At 36.9% G+C, this 13,444-nt stretch overlaps 1 pseudogene; it reads left to right on the plus strand.

The window, feature by feature from the left end:
* The first annotated feature begins 11,527 nt into the window (after positions 1–11,527).
* LOC133806779 (ureide permease 2-like) lies at positions 11,528–13,167 on the plus strand (annotated as a pseudogene).
* The last annotated feature ends 277 nt before the right edge of the window (positions 13,168–13,444 follow it).

The raw sequence follows: 13,444 nt of genomic DNA on the forward strand, positions 1-13,444 counted from the left end.
ACAGCAGAGCAGTAGCTATCTGTTGACTAGTTATTTCGCTAACAATTAATTTGAAAAAGCTTAAAGAAAAGAAAGGCTGAGACGTGAAGTTATACGTGGTTCAAGTTATAAACAAGCCATAGTCCACGAGTCACTTGTATTAGGATGAGAAATCTTTCAAATATCAAGCTTCTATGGAGGTTTCAGGCAGCGTTTTCGCAATGCTCTGAATACAAGATAAAAATCTTGGATCCTTTACAATGTGTGTCCTAACTCTATTTATAGATGACTGATGGCTGATGGCAATTAACTTCACTAATGGTAATTTTTTACAATCATTCTTTTTTAATGGGAACTTAAATACACAATAAATGGTAAATTCTAATAGTTAATTGGTGGTAGGCCTTTGCGTATCTCAGTGGGCCTAATATGATGTACCAACATACTACTTTATGGGACAACAGGCTCCTGGCAGTGTCAAGCGGGCAGCTGCACGATTTCCCATGTTAGAAGACATCGTGAGACATCCTACTTGTCGCTTATATGGACTTGACTCCACAATTTGAGCAACAATGAGTGTCATATGGCTGCTAGCGGTCTAGGACAACTGTGTGTTGACACCTGGCCACTTTCCTCCACACCTGGAGAATGGATTTCGCACATGTGGAGGTCTTGGAACATAATAGGAGATATTATACTAAACTTGGAGCAATATCCTGGAATATGGTCCTTGGGAAGTAGCATCCCCTTGAGGACACACTCCTTCAGCGGTGGTGAATTACAGCTGTAACGACCTAAATTTGCTAATAAGGCTTGGAGCCTTGATTAGTGTGCCTGGAGGGCAATAATTGCTATACTGCATTAATTTATGTGAATTTAATGAATATGTGGTTAGTATGCATGTTTAGGTGAAATAAATATGCATGTGAACCCCGTTTGTATGATAGGGGTAAATTGGTAATTTTAGCCCGCTGAGGGCATAAATGTGATAATTGTATTATGTGATTTGTACCACGTGAGTGTGGTGATATTATTGTGATACACATGCCGAGGCGGTTCTAGAGAGCTAGTTAACTTAAAAGGGTCACAATGGGATTTTTATACCCAGCTCGGGAGGAGCCTAGGGGGGTACTTTGGGAATTTCATGGTTAAGTAGAGAATTAGCGGTTAATGGTTATTGGTGATTGAGTAACCTGAGTAACCATTAGTTACTGCTGAGAGTAACAAGTTTAGGTGAAAGAAATGGTAGAATTGCAATATAGAAGAAAGGATTAGAGTGCCCTTGAGGTTTAGTTAGCAAAGGGTTTTGATGAAGGGGTAAAATGGTCATTTGGCAGGGGGATTAGACAAGTTTCATCTGGGGAAAAAGGGGTACACGTTTGGCACTAAGTCATAATATAGCTCTTGATAGAAATTGAAGAAAAAGCTAGAAGAGAAGGAGAGGAAGAAAGGAGCTGAAGTTAGGCAATTTAGGAGGAGAATCAAGAGGCTTGGGGCAACTAAAATCAAGTTTAGGTCAAGATTTTTCAGAGATAAGAATTCACCCCCTGTTTTGCTTAAGTTTCAAGTTTGATTTTTAGAGATTAAGCATTAGATTGAAAGAGAATTGTGGCTGGTTTTGTTTGGGAATTTTGCTTGGTAATCAAGAGGTTTTGGCTTGAAGCTGGATTTGGAGAGGGCTCAAGGTTGAATTCTTGATTGAGGTAAGAGTTTTAAACAACCTTGGGTTTTCATATCTGTTGTGGTTTAAGATTTTTGAGGCATGGTTTAGGTTTTTCAAGCTTGGGTTTGTGTTTTTGGCCTATGGGATTAAGTTTCTGAAGTTTGAATTCAAAGGGTGGATTTTTGGGTGTGATTGTGTAATTGAGCTGGGTTATGATGTTTATAGGTTGTTGAATGGTCTATTTGGGGTTTTGAATTGGTTTTGGGGCTTAGGTGTGAGTTTGGGATGATTTGGGAGTGTTTTGGCTCGAGGAAATGCAAGGGAAAAACCCAGATTTCTGGGTTCGCGAAGGAGCGCCGCGGCCCTGTTCTTGGGCGCCGCAGTGCGAGGTTGCATCAGGAGGAGGGCAAGCCGCTGGGCGCCGCGGCTCTAGGCCATTTTTTTGACAGCCAAAAATTGTGTTTTTAGGGCTTTTGCCCGGGGACCCGGGGGATGGTTCCAATGTATTGTTTTAAGGAATTAGAGGTCCCGAGAGTGCGGGAATGGTCCCGGGAAATGGTTTTGGTTTGGTTAGTATTAAAGGGTGTTTTATATGTGTTGTGACTAGGTTTTTGGAGAGGCTCGAGATTGAGGACCGTGCTCGTGACTTTGGTGCATTGTGAAGCTCGGGGTACAGGTAAGAAAACTGTAGCACCCGTAGGACAGGGCATGGACCCATAGTGTTAATGCAGGGCTCGACCCTAAATTGTATTACATGTTATGGTATAGTTTTGATTGAATTGTTATATGTTTGAATGTTATTTGAATTGTACTATATGTAATTATAGTAGAGAGAACGGCAAAGGTGCCGAGAACGGCAAGGGAGCCAAGAACGGCAGCGGGGCCGGAAGTAACACTTAGCACGTGGAATGATTGTTTAGTCTAATGGACTACTTGGTTATCTGTGGATTGTCTGATAGGTTGATTATATAATATGCATATGACATGTGCTGTTTGAGTTTTCTTGCTGGGCTTCGGCTCACGGGTGCTCTGTGTTGCAGGTAAGGGCAAAGATTAAGTCAACCAGCCATGAGTACGGAGAGCATGAAGTGGCGCGTACATGTTTGGCCTGCCCGACTGCTTTGGTTGGGGGCATTTTCTAAATGGCTGTATTAACCTGTATTTTAATAGTCAATTAGCTGCAAACTTATTTTAACTTGTAAATATTTTACAAACCTTGTTTTGGGATCCCAAATATTAGATACTTGAAGTTTTCAATGAAGTAAAGCATTTTCAAAAGATTACAGCCTTAACTTTTGCTTAGTCACACTTTTGTTTTAAAAACCTCGGTTAGCGAGTTATTTGCACAAAGTTTTTTTTTAAAACTCACTTGGTAACGGCTCTAAGGAAGTAGAGCGTTACAACAGCTCAAGGCTAGGCTTACCTCCCGTGGAGCTTATAGCAAGATCTAGGGGACTTAATCAACATCCGTGAAGACTCAATTACCCCTTAATATGTGCCATGTGTCATATTATGAAAACACAAACAATATTTTTCCCCCAAGTCTTCACTCGTCCTCGGATAGTGGAGACGTTACATGAGCTGAGTAATTGTATAGGATGTACTCGGGCTGTGATGTTTGGTCATTCTTGGGGCCTAATACCTCTAAAAAGGTGACTTCACTTGTCGAATCCCTATTGTTGGGTCCACCAATTGATGTCATTTAATGAGGGGTCTCTTCCGTGCCCAAGATGTCTATTTCATACCCGAGACGTCCTTTCACCTTTTTGATCACGATCTGCGCCTTGGAAACCATGACCGTTAGATCACACTCAAATTCCTACTCCCTAGGTGATCAACGGTCAGGGTTAAGTTGCTTCCCGTTCACACTCAGGGTATATATTCAAAATTTACCCCCATATATGTTTCACTACTTGCCTTCAAAATAGTCCACAATCAAAGCTGAAAAACTCTTGTTTCACAAAGAACACCATTGCTCTCAGTGACTTTCTTCATTCGTTGAACCTAGAACATTGGAGGAGAATGAGATATTTCTGGATCAATTGAACTCGATACTTCCACGTTCGCACAAGGCTCAGCTCCTACCGACGCTTCATTTCGAGTAAGTAATCCTTGATCACTTCTCTGTGTTCATATGTTTTTATGCATATGTTGGGTTTTTCTGTATTTTGTTTAGGCCAGTGAAACGATTGGGGTTTATAGGCTAATTTTACCTCTTTTAGCCTTGCTTTGGGATTTATTATTGGTCATTTGCATTTTTGCATTATTTGACATTCAATCGGTTTCTGGGAAATGTCTAGATTCCGATGTGTTCTTGAGTTTTTCGGTACATTCTTGAATCTCTGGTGGTATCTTTGGGGTCGATTTTAGGCATCCGGGGACACTCATTTTCTTAGAAAAAACTCCCCTTTTTCCATTTCTCGAGCAGTTGTCTTAGGGAGTTCTCGTGTTTTTTTCTATTTTCCTTGGGTCAAAGTGCTAACTGCTTGGTTTTCATTTTCAGATGTCTGAGGAACTCTACGAGTTCACCAGCAAGGATTCTACGCATTTGATAGGGAGTTGCTTGAGATTTCCCGAGGAGGAGGTAGGCAACTGGAGGGGAGATAGGCAACGACCTAGATACCAGCACAAGCCATGGTGGTTAGAGAAGTTGCTCCTGTGGCGGAGAGGCCAGTGCAGAATGCCAACTCCATGTTGGAGGAGGAGGTGAACATTGCTCTGATTCCTCACCCCACTAAGCTAAACACGTCCGCGGGATTCGAGGCGGAGCATATTGTTAGCAAGTTAAAGCATCTTGGGGCGCTAGAGCACATAATGAGACAGTACGGGATTGGAGAGGAGTTCCTTTTTTGTCTATTCTGAGGAACAAAATGATCACACCGCAGTGTCCACAGTCTCGAGGCCTTGAGTCAGTCACACCTCCAGGCAGGAGCATCCCTGCTCCTTGCCAGTACTTTGTTAATTTTTTGAAGTACGTGGGGATTGTTCCATTCTAGTTGTGCCCGAATGGATACCAGGTCCTTGCAAGCCTGTACGTCCTGTATCAGAGAGGGAACTGACCCGAGCCTTCTCCAGCTGAGATTATTTATCTCTATAGCTTTTAGGCTTGCCCAAAGAAAATGGGAAGTGACCTCGATGGGTTTTATACCATGATGAAGTATGCCTTCATAACGCACAAGGCCACTCATCATAACGAAAGCCATGCCCAGGACTATGAGGAGCACTTCCTCTGCACTAATGGCTTCCCAATACGGGCCAACCCAACTCTCATCCGGGAATTCTCCAGGGTTGGTAAGTATTTCCTGGTTTTCTGAGTTTCTGCTCTCTGACTCCGGTCACATTCCGTTATGTGGTACCTTCTTTTTGTTAGGTCTCTTCTGCCATTCTCCATTCGTTTAGGCATTCGAACACTACACTAAATAATACTTTATACAACACATTAATATAAGCTTATTTAAAAAGTATTATAATTGATAATATAAAAAAGCGGTAAAGTGAAAATTGGAAAAACAAATGGCGGGCCTTAAAAAATTATAAGCGCCAGACTAAAAAATGTGTTATCCTTTCCTTCCCATTCTTTCTCTCTCCTTCTCTCTCATTATTTCCTTCTTTTTTCTTCTTTTTCTTGTATTCTTTTTTAATTTTCTATGTCTCACTTAATTCAGATATCTCTTTCTCTTTCTTTTCTTCTCCTTTTTCGTCATCGTTCTCTCTCCTCTCTCTCGAATCTCGTTCTCCCACCAAACCTCTTTCCTTCACTCTTTCTCTCTCGCCTGTGTCTTTGTGGAGTCCGACCGCTACCTTCCCCTACGCGCACCGGCTAGGGATCTTTAGAGGCCGTCGAAGCTTTGACCCACGCGTGCCTAAGCCCTCACACGACACCATAGGCGAACGACGACATCGGAGGCCAGCTCTTCTTCTCTTCTTCCCTGTGTGCTGCCAAGCCTTCTTCTTCCTTGCGTGAGACCAGCTAGCTCCATCCAGCCTTCAGTCTAGGCATTCTTCGTTGCCCAGCCACCTTCTCTAGCCTAGAGCCATGCAAGCCGAGCATTTCAGCCTCTCCATCTCCCTCACAGTGACAGGAACAAATATTTTGGTATTTTTCTCTCTTTTTTTCTGCGATGAGTTTTTTTTTCTAGAAAATAACTTATAGTTCAATAAATTTGATTGAGTATTACTGATTTTGTTGAAAATGTGTGTATTTGATAGTGGTGTTCTATTATCTGTGATTCATTTGTGAGAATGGAAGTGTTTATAAAATATACATTTTAACTATATAATTAATGTAGTTATGATGTTTGATTGAATGTTTGAATGGAAAAAAAAGCTATAGACATCTATTTATTTGAACTCTGTTTGTTATTTCTCGATTAATTCTAAATTCTTCACTTTAGAGCAATTATTAGCTTATATTTCAGTTTACAACAATTGTTTCTGAATGTGCCAACATGAGAAGAGTTCACGATGTAGGGAATTTGGATGAATTATAGTGTCAGACTTCATTACTAGTTGTGTGACACCAAACCATATGGACCACACGATATTGTTTTTGAATGTTTTGGATGACCTTTTACATTATGAGAAAGATTTTCTGTTGTTTTTGTTTGGTATTTATGAGATATTCTATCTTGTGAGAATAAATTATTGAAAGCCAGTTAATATAAGTGAAGTGAATCTTCACATATGTCAGTTCATTGGATCTCAATTATCTTTTTATATCAGCACCTCTACCCACATATAATTTTAATATAATTATTCTTTTTATATTGAAAGATTAGGAATAAGGATCCATCAACAAAAACATTTTTCCATTTAAGTAGGAAAGAAAAACAGAAAGTGTATTTTCCTTAGACTTGGAGTATGAATGGTCAATGGATAAGGTAATTTAATTATCTAGTGGATATCTTTGATTCTCTTTTATTATTCTCTTTGATTCTCTGCTTCTAATTTCTCTTTGATTTTCTTTGTTTAAAGGTTCTTACTTTGTTTACTAGTAATGTCTTCTGTCATGGTTTTTTCTGGATGTCAAGTATTATCAATGTGCCATTCTTATAACTCATATATACGTAAATGGATTTCTCTGTCTATGTTTTCACCTGGTAGAATGTGAAGCAAGAGGTTAGTTAAAGTTTGAATTTGAATTTGAGATTTGTTCCTTGAATTACTTTTCAATAAGTTGGTTTAGGTACTTTATAATTGTGGTACAGATGAGTTGCGACAGTCGAGGCTTACAGGAAAATGGTTGCGACAGTGGGGACGCACTAGCGAGGGTCGTGCCGGCGATGGAGTCGCGATTGTGGGAGAGCAAAGGCGGGGTTGTGGGCTCGTGTGACTTGGAAGAACAGTGGCGAGAACCAAATGGTACGTTTGGATTTATTTTTATTTTTTCTGGGTTTAGCTTAAGGAAGGTGACGAGGATGACATCGTGGTACCCCTGATTGATCTTCTTTTGCAGTGTAAGGGTGAGTAACTTTTATTGGCATCATTTTTTCTTTTGGATGATAAATTGATTGCTGTGATCTAGGATTGTTGAATGTGGAGTGTGTGAGCTGTGATTGAGTGAGATGTGAGTCTTTTTTGGACTCATTTGGGGGGTTTCGATGCCCTAATGGGTTGAATTTCAAGACACGATTGTTAATCTTTTTATTATTATTTGTTTATGTTCTTTAATCTTTGATCTCCATCGTGTATTTGATATATTTTCTTTTGTCTTTATACAACTCTACTATGTAAATTTTTTATTTCTAAATTATTTTCGGAGCATTAAATAAATATATTTTCTCAACTAAATTATTTAACCATTAAATGAAACATTAACTGATATGTTTACCCTAGAACGACACTCACCACACAGTTTTGTAAATTGTAATCAGAACCAATTGTTTGTACCTGATACATGTGTATTCCAATTCTGTTATTTTGGGGTAGCACTGGCATTACTAGCTTCTGATTCCTCATTTTCTCCACTGCCGATGAAAATTCCACTACCAGTCATCTCTTTCATTTTATACCACGAACAAGGTTTCCTGAAGAATGCAAAAGTTTTCTGTCAGAACAACAAATATAATAGAGGAATATCTAGAAGGTGCAAAACGAATCAATGGTACACTTTGATATTACAACAGAAAAACATGTAAGCCCTAGCATGTGTCTTAAAAAAATGGTGTGTCCCAACGCAACAAGGAATCAATGCAATTCCAGAAAAAAAATCAGCTCACTCCAACAAGAAATTTGAGGTGAAAATTTAAAACAACAAGTTGCAGCCAAATAAGTACAAATATTTAGCCAAGTTCTCATTAGAATGAAATATTTAAGGAAAGCGTTAATTATTATTTTCCTTGATTAAGCTATAATGACTATTGTAATGCATGCTGGTGAATTAGATTGCTTACTTATTTATAGTAGTGTTTGAAACTAATTTGTTTGATGTGATCTGAACTAGTAACTGAAGTTGTTTCATGAGTTTCAAAAGCTTCATTCATGAATTGGATTGCTTACCTCTTCATGCAGAAAATGGGATCAATGGCAGATGAATTGGATCCATGTTGAACAATCAGTAAGTCGCCTAAAATTTCTGCTGAGTTGTTTATGTCAAGCATAAGTAGAGAAGCGAGTATTAGGTTACTACTTGGGTATATTGTTAAATGAGTCCTTTGATTACATTTTTTAAAAAGGAGATGCTTCTTCCTGCCCTTCTTTATTATTGAAATTAATTCCCCTGCTCATGTATGTTGTTCGATGTGATTATATGCTGAATATCATTCCTTGTATTTTCTCCTGTGTGAATTGATTTTGTTATTAATTTTTAAATTATGTATAAGTGTAACTTAAATAAGTATGTGAATATTTCGGCATGATCTAGAATATGACATTGTAGTCATAAATTTACGAATTTGATATTGTTGTTATAAAGTTACTTAGTAGACTTTGTCTGTTTTCAGTTGGTGAACACAGGAAAGGAAAGGGCAAAAGTCAACCTTCTTTTTACATGGGCGGTAAGCATCTCTTTTCCTAACATAATTGTGTATAATTACTCCTAGATGTTGAAATTCTTGATTTCAGGTATTGACTTGCATGAAACTTATATAAATTTTTCTTAATTTTGTTTGAGACAACTGTGGCAAAGTTCAGAGTGGGGTTTTCCTAATTATCACACATATGGCTGTCATGAAACATTTAATATCTAACAATATTTGAACTAAATGTATGCTCTGGTGTATTGAGCAAAGTTCATATTGCAGTTATGAGAACAAAATATGGTTCTTTTGTTATTTCAGTGTTGCTATTAGATGGCTGTCTTCACTTGTCCCTAACTGACAAAATAATATTTTTTCATTACTCTCTTTTTCAAAGGCAAAAAATGTCTAGTTAACAATAATTTCCTCATCTGGTGTTATGGTGCTCTAAATTTGATTATTGTACCCTTCCTAAGACTATTTCATGGTTTGGAAAACTATCTATGGCTCTGAGGTTTTTTTTTTTATAAAAAAAAATAGATGTTAGAGGAGATAGCTTTTAACTAGAAAATCTCTAGAAAAAGGTTGAGATATGACTTTACTTGGCTATTCATGCCTTTTTTGCCAAGTACTTATGATTTATGTTTTCCATGGTTGGACTATGTGCTCTTTCTTCTGCATTGCTCATATTTTGATGCTTCTCTGAATTTTCATAATGTGTTTTCTAACCAGGAAGGCAATGTTGCTAACCAGAGGGAACATCTAATTCTTCTCCTTGCCAATATTCACATTCGGAAAGCTAATAAGCAATCTGTCTTGAAGGTATTCTGATTGTTAATTAAGGTTGTAAAGCTTTGGATTTAACTAATCCTCTTATATAAATTTGACTTGATGATATTTGCCATCACAGTTAGAAGATGTTGTTGTGGATGAGTTAATGAGGAAGTTCTTCAAAAATTATACAAACTGGTGCAAATTCTTGCCAAGAAAAAGCAGCATTCGGTAAAATACATTTCCATTGGTCTTGTGATTTTGTTTTCCTTTATGGTGTACTCTTATTTATGCTACATTAGAAAGAAAAAATATTAAGAAGAAGAGAAGTCTCCCTGTGATTTATTGTTGGTTTTGCAATGTGCAAGCTGCCTTACGTAAAACAAGAGGCTTAGCAATATGTGTATACATATATATATATATTTATTTATTTGTGTTTGAATTGTTTTAGATTGAGAGAACTCAGAGAGAAAAATTAGAGAGAGGTTGTAAGTATTAGAATACAAGAAAGAGCATAGAGTTTTATGTGTTGAGAGAAAGCTTGAGAGCACAACTATTGTGTATGTGTTAGTTCTTGTTCAGTGTTAAAGTATATGTTTGAAGAGTTCTTGTTCTTAATTAGTTTCTGTACATACCAACTGCTTGTTTACTTGTTTTTCTTTAGTTTGAGTAATATGTTATACTTTTGTCATCCCACTCATTTGATAACAAATGAAGCCCTAATTAAAACATCTATCTTCTAATTAATTTATCCTCTTAACTGCTCCTATGCTCCAGGAGAAAGCCAGTTTGTTTTTTTGTTTAAGAAATCAAGGACTTGTATTATGAAATTAAACCCACAAGTATCTATGGAGAAACTTGAGAGTTTTCCCCCATTTTTCTTGTTCCTCTTTCTAACTCTCTCGCTCTCTTCCCTTCAGGCCACTGGTTTTTATGTTGGTCTCAACTATGTGAGATGCCCAATAAATCACTCTTCTCTCCCTCTACAACATCCTCAACCATAAAGAAAGGTGAGGTTATCTATTTGTTTGATCTTGATATGACCTACAATAGCTTATTTCCTTCCCATATAATATTTTATTTTTTATTATCCATTTAAGATAATGTGTTTTTTTTTTTTGGTGTAAGGTTTTTTTAGTTGACTTTATTATTTTATTTTTTTTGTGATGCATTGAAGGGAACTTATGGAAATGTATTCCTAGAAAAAAATATATTCTTTTATACAACAAATAACAGGGCCTCAATTATAAAACTCATGCACAAAGGTACGTATATTCTATAACTTAAGATAAAATGCTAGATATATTTTTCCATGTACAACTGTAATGGATTTGAACTCCTTTCCCATTTTCATTTTTTAAAATATTTATCTCTGTGGTTTCAGACTTGAACAAATTGATTATTGAAAAAGATTGCCCTCTTATGGTGTTGTTCTTGATTTTTTTGTTTGTTTGTGTTCTCTGATTTGACCTTGTAACTTAAGTTAAGTCAGTGTTAAGTTATCATTTTAGTTTAGGAAATCCCCCACTACAGGTCCCTCCATGACCATTGTCATTGCTGAACAAGCACCATTGGATTCGACAATGACATTAAAGAATTGGTAGCCCGACCATTTGACAGTGAAAGAGAATCCTCATAGGCATAGGATGATCTCTGTCTACAAAATGGTTTATCACCACCCTTTAAGTCAGGAGTCACTTTGATTTTTTTGCTTTGGCTTAAATATCCCAAAAAAAATGGGTGGTTTTGATTGTTTTGCTTGGGCTTAAGTTTTAGCACATGTAGTTAGTTAGCTCTAACTGTAATATAGGTTCAGCTATAGTTAGCTGATTAGTGTGGTTAGTTTTCTGTTAATCACTTCTTGGTTTCCAGCTCCTTTTTCCCTCTCTTTGTATCTTTGTACTATTCATCTATAAATAATAAAGTCTCATATCTCTGGTACATTTACAGAGATCATTTTATCCAATTCATTTTCTCTTAAGTATTGATTATATTTTTTAGCTCATTACAAGTGTTGAATCACAAATATTCAACACTTGCATATATTTGGATAAAGTTTAGTTCATTCATTTTCTATTCTCTCTGATGAATGTGGTGATGTTTGGAGAGACCAGTGATAAGGAACACAACATAATGAAAATTTCATATGTTTGCCATAATGGAGTTGTATTGTATTGTATGTAATTGGTTTTGATTCATGTTAGGGTGATTGGTGCAGGATAATTGGCCTTCTGTGAAGTTTGCAATGGCAGGAGGGGTGGTACTTAGCCTTGGAAATCTCTCAACTTAGTATGCTTGGGCTCTTGTTGGCCTATCAGTCACAAATGTGATCACTGTAAGCATAACAGTTGTTATAGGTCCTTTCTTTCGTTCTCTCTCTCTCTCTGACCATTTCTAAATGTTGATGGTTGTCTGTGTTGCTCTTATAGATACTGAATTTTTTGCTTCTGTTGCGATCTTTAATGGTGACAGAAACAACCTTGAATTATTTTTTAGACGATAGAATTAATAGAGTCGAGATCCTTTTCCCTGGCGTTGGCTGCTTCTTGGTTGCAACTTGCCTTGCTTCTGCTGTCCACTCATCTAATGCAGCTGATAATAAAGAAAAGCTTGAAGGTTTTTCATCTAAAGAAGGGTATGTTTCGTTCATTAAAAGTTAAGGTTATCTAAGAATTATCTTGTTTTTATTCATTTCTAAAAAGAAAATCATCGAGCTTGTTGAGTGATGCAATTTTTACTTAAATTGTTTTGTTTGATGGTGCACTTAAGGATAATGAGAATGAGCATAAAACTAGTTGTACCACTATAGACGGCACTATAAAAGACAATAATTTTCAGTATGGAAAATCAATTAAAATTTTCACATTTAGATGAAAAATGATAATCTTGTGTTGCAAAAATACTACACAACAATATTTGGACGTTCATCACCTGACATTCAAATCCAAACATCTCAGATTCTCTATCACAACTAATAATTATAACTCTTGCTACAGGTGTTTGGGAAAAGCACTCATTGGACTGTCCATTTGTTGCTTTGCTGGTGTTTGCTTTTCTCTATTCTCACCAACTTTCAACTTGGCAACAAATGATCAATGGCATACATTGAAAGATGGGGTTCCTCACTTGGTTGTCTACACTGCATTCTTTTACTTCTCAGTATCTTGTTTTGTCCTTGCTATAATCCTCAACATCACATTCCTTTACTACCCTGTGCTAGACTTACCCAAATCATCATTCAAGGCTTATATGAATGACTGGAATGGGCCTTAATGGCCGGTCTGCTCTACAGGTTTGGCAATGGTCTCCAATTCATGGGAGGCCAAGTTGCAGCAGATGTTGTTCAGGTTGGTTCAAATATATTTTTTTGTCTTGATTCCGAACTTCTCTTTTTGTGGGATAAACTTGTTTGTGCAAAATTTCAACTGAACCAAAATGTGCATCACATACTAATATGGACTTTTTTGGGGTGGTGATTGGCAGGCACTTCCACTAGTAAACACTTTCTGGGGAATTCTTTTGTTTGGATAATACATAAAATCATCAAGAAGAACATATATATTGCTAATAAGTATGTTGTCTATGTTTATTGTGGTTGTGTTCTGTTCTTATGGCATCATCAGGGCATCAAAAGTAGGAGTCAGCTGCATACACAACCCTTTGCCTTTGTTTTTGGGTAGTGCTTTGTGTAGAGCAATAAGTTGGCCTGTAGTTTGATAATACCAGTGAGGATGCATTAACAAACTATACGAGAAGCTGTTGGTTCAACAGTTGCATGACCTTCTCAAAAGGTTATTCCGAGAGGTATTTATTTGGTTATTTGATTATATAAATGCTTGTTCACTATTAACCGATATGCAATTCAAGATTATGATAGTATTATTTGATTGATTTGATAGGGAAGATGAGAAAGACAAAATGATAATGGGGCCAATTTGAATTAATATTATGCACCATTTAATTAAAGTTCTAAGGTCACTTGAGTATAGATAGTTATAGTAATGTGTGTAATATAATAATTTCATTATTATTCAAACTCAATTATTGTAAATTTGGTTGTGTCATGATATTATTG

Source organism: Humulus lupulus, chromosome X (genome assembly GCF_963169125.1).
Source record: "Humulus lupulus chromosome X, drHumLupu1.1, whole genome shotgun sequence".
NCBI classification, from domain to species: Eukaryota; Viridiplantae; Streptophyta; class Magnoliopsida; order Rosales; family Cannabaceae; genus Humulus; species Humulus lupulus.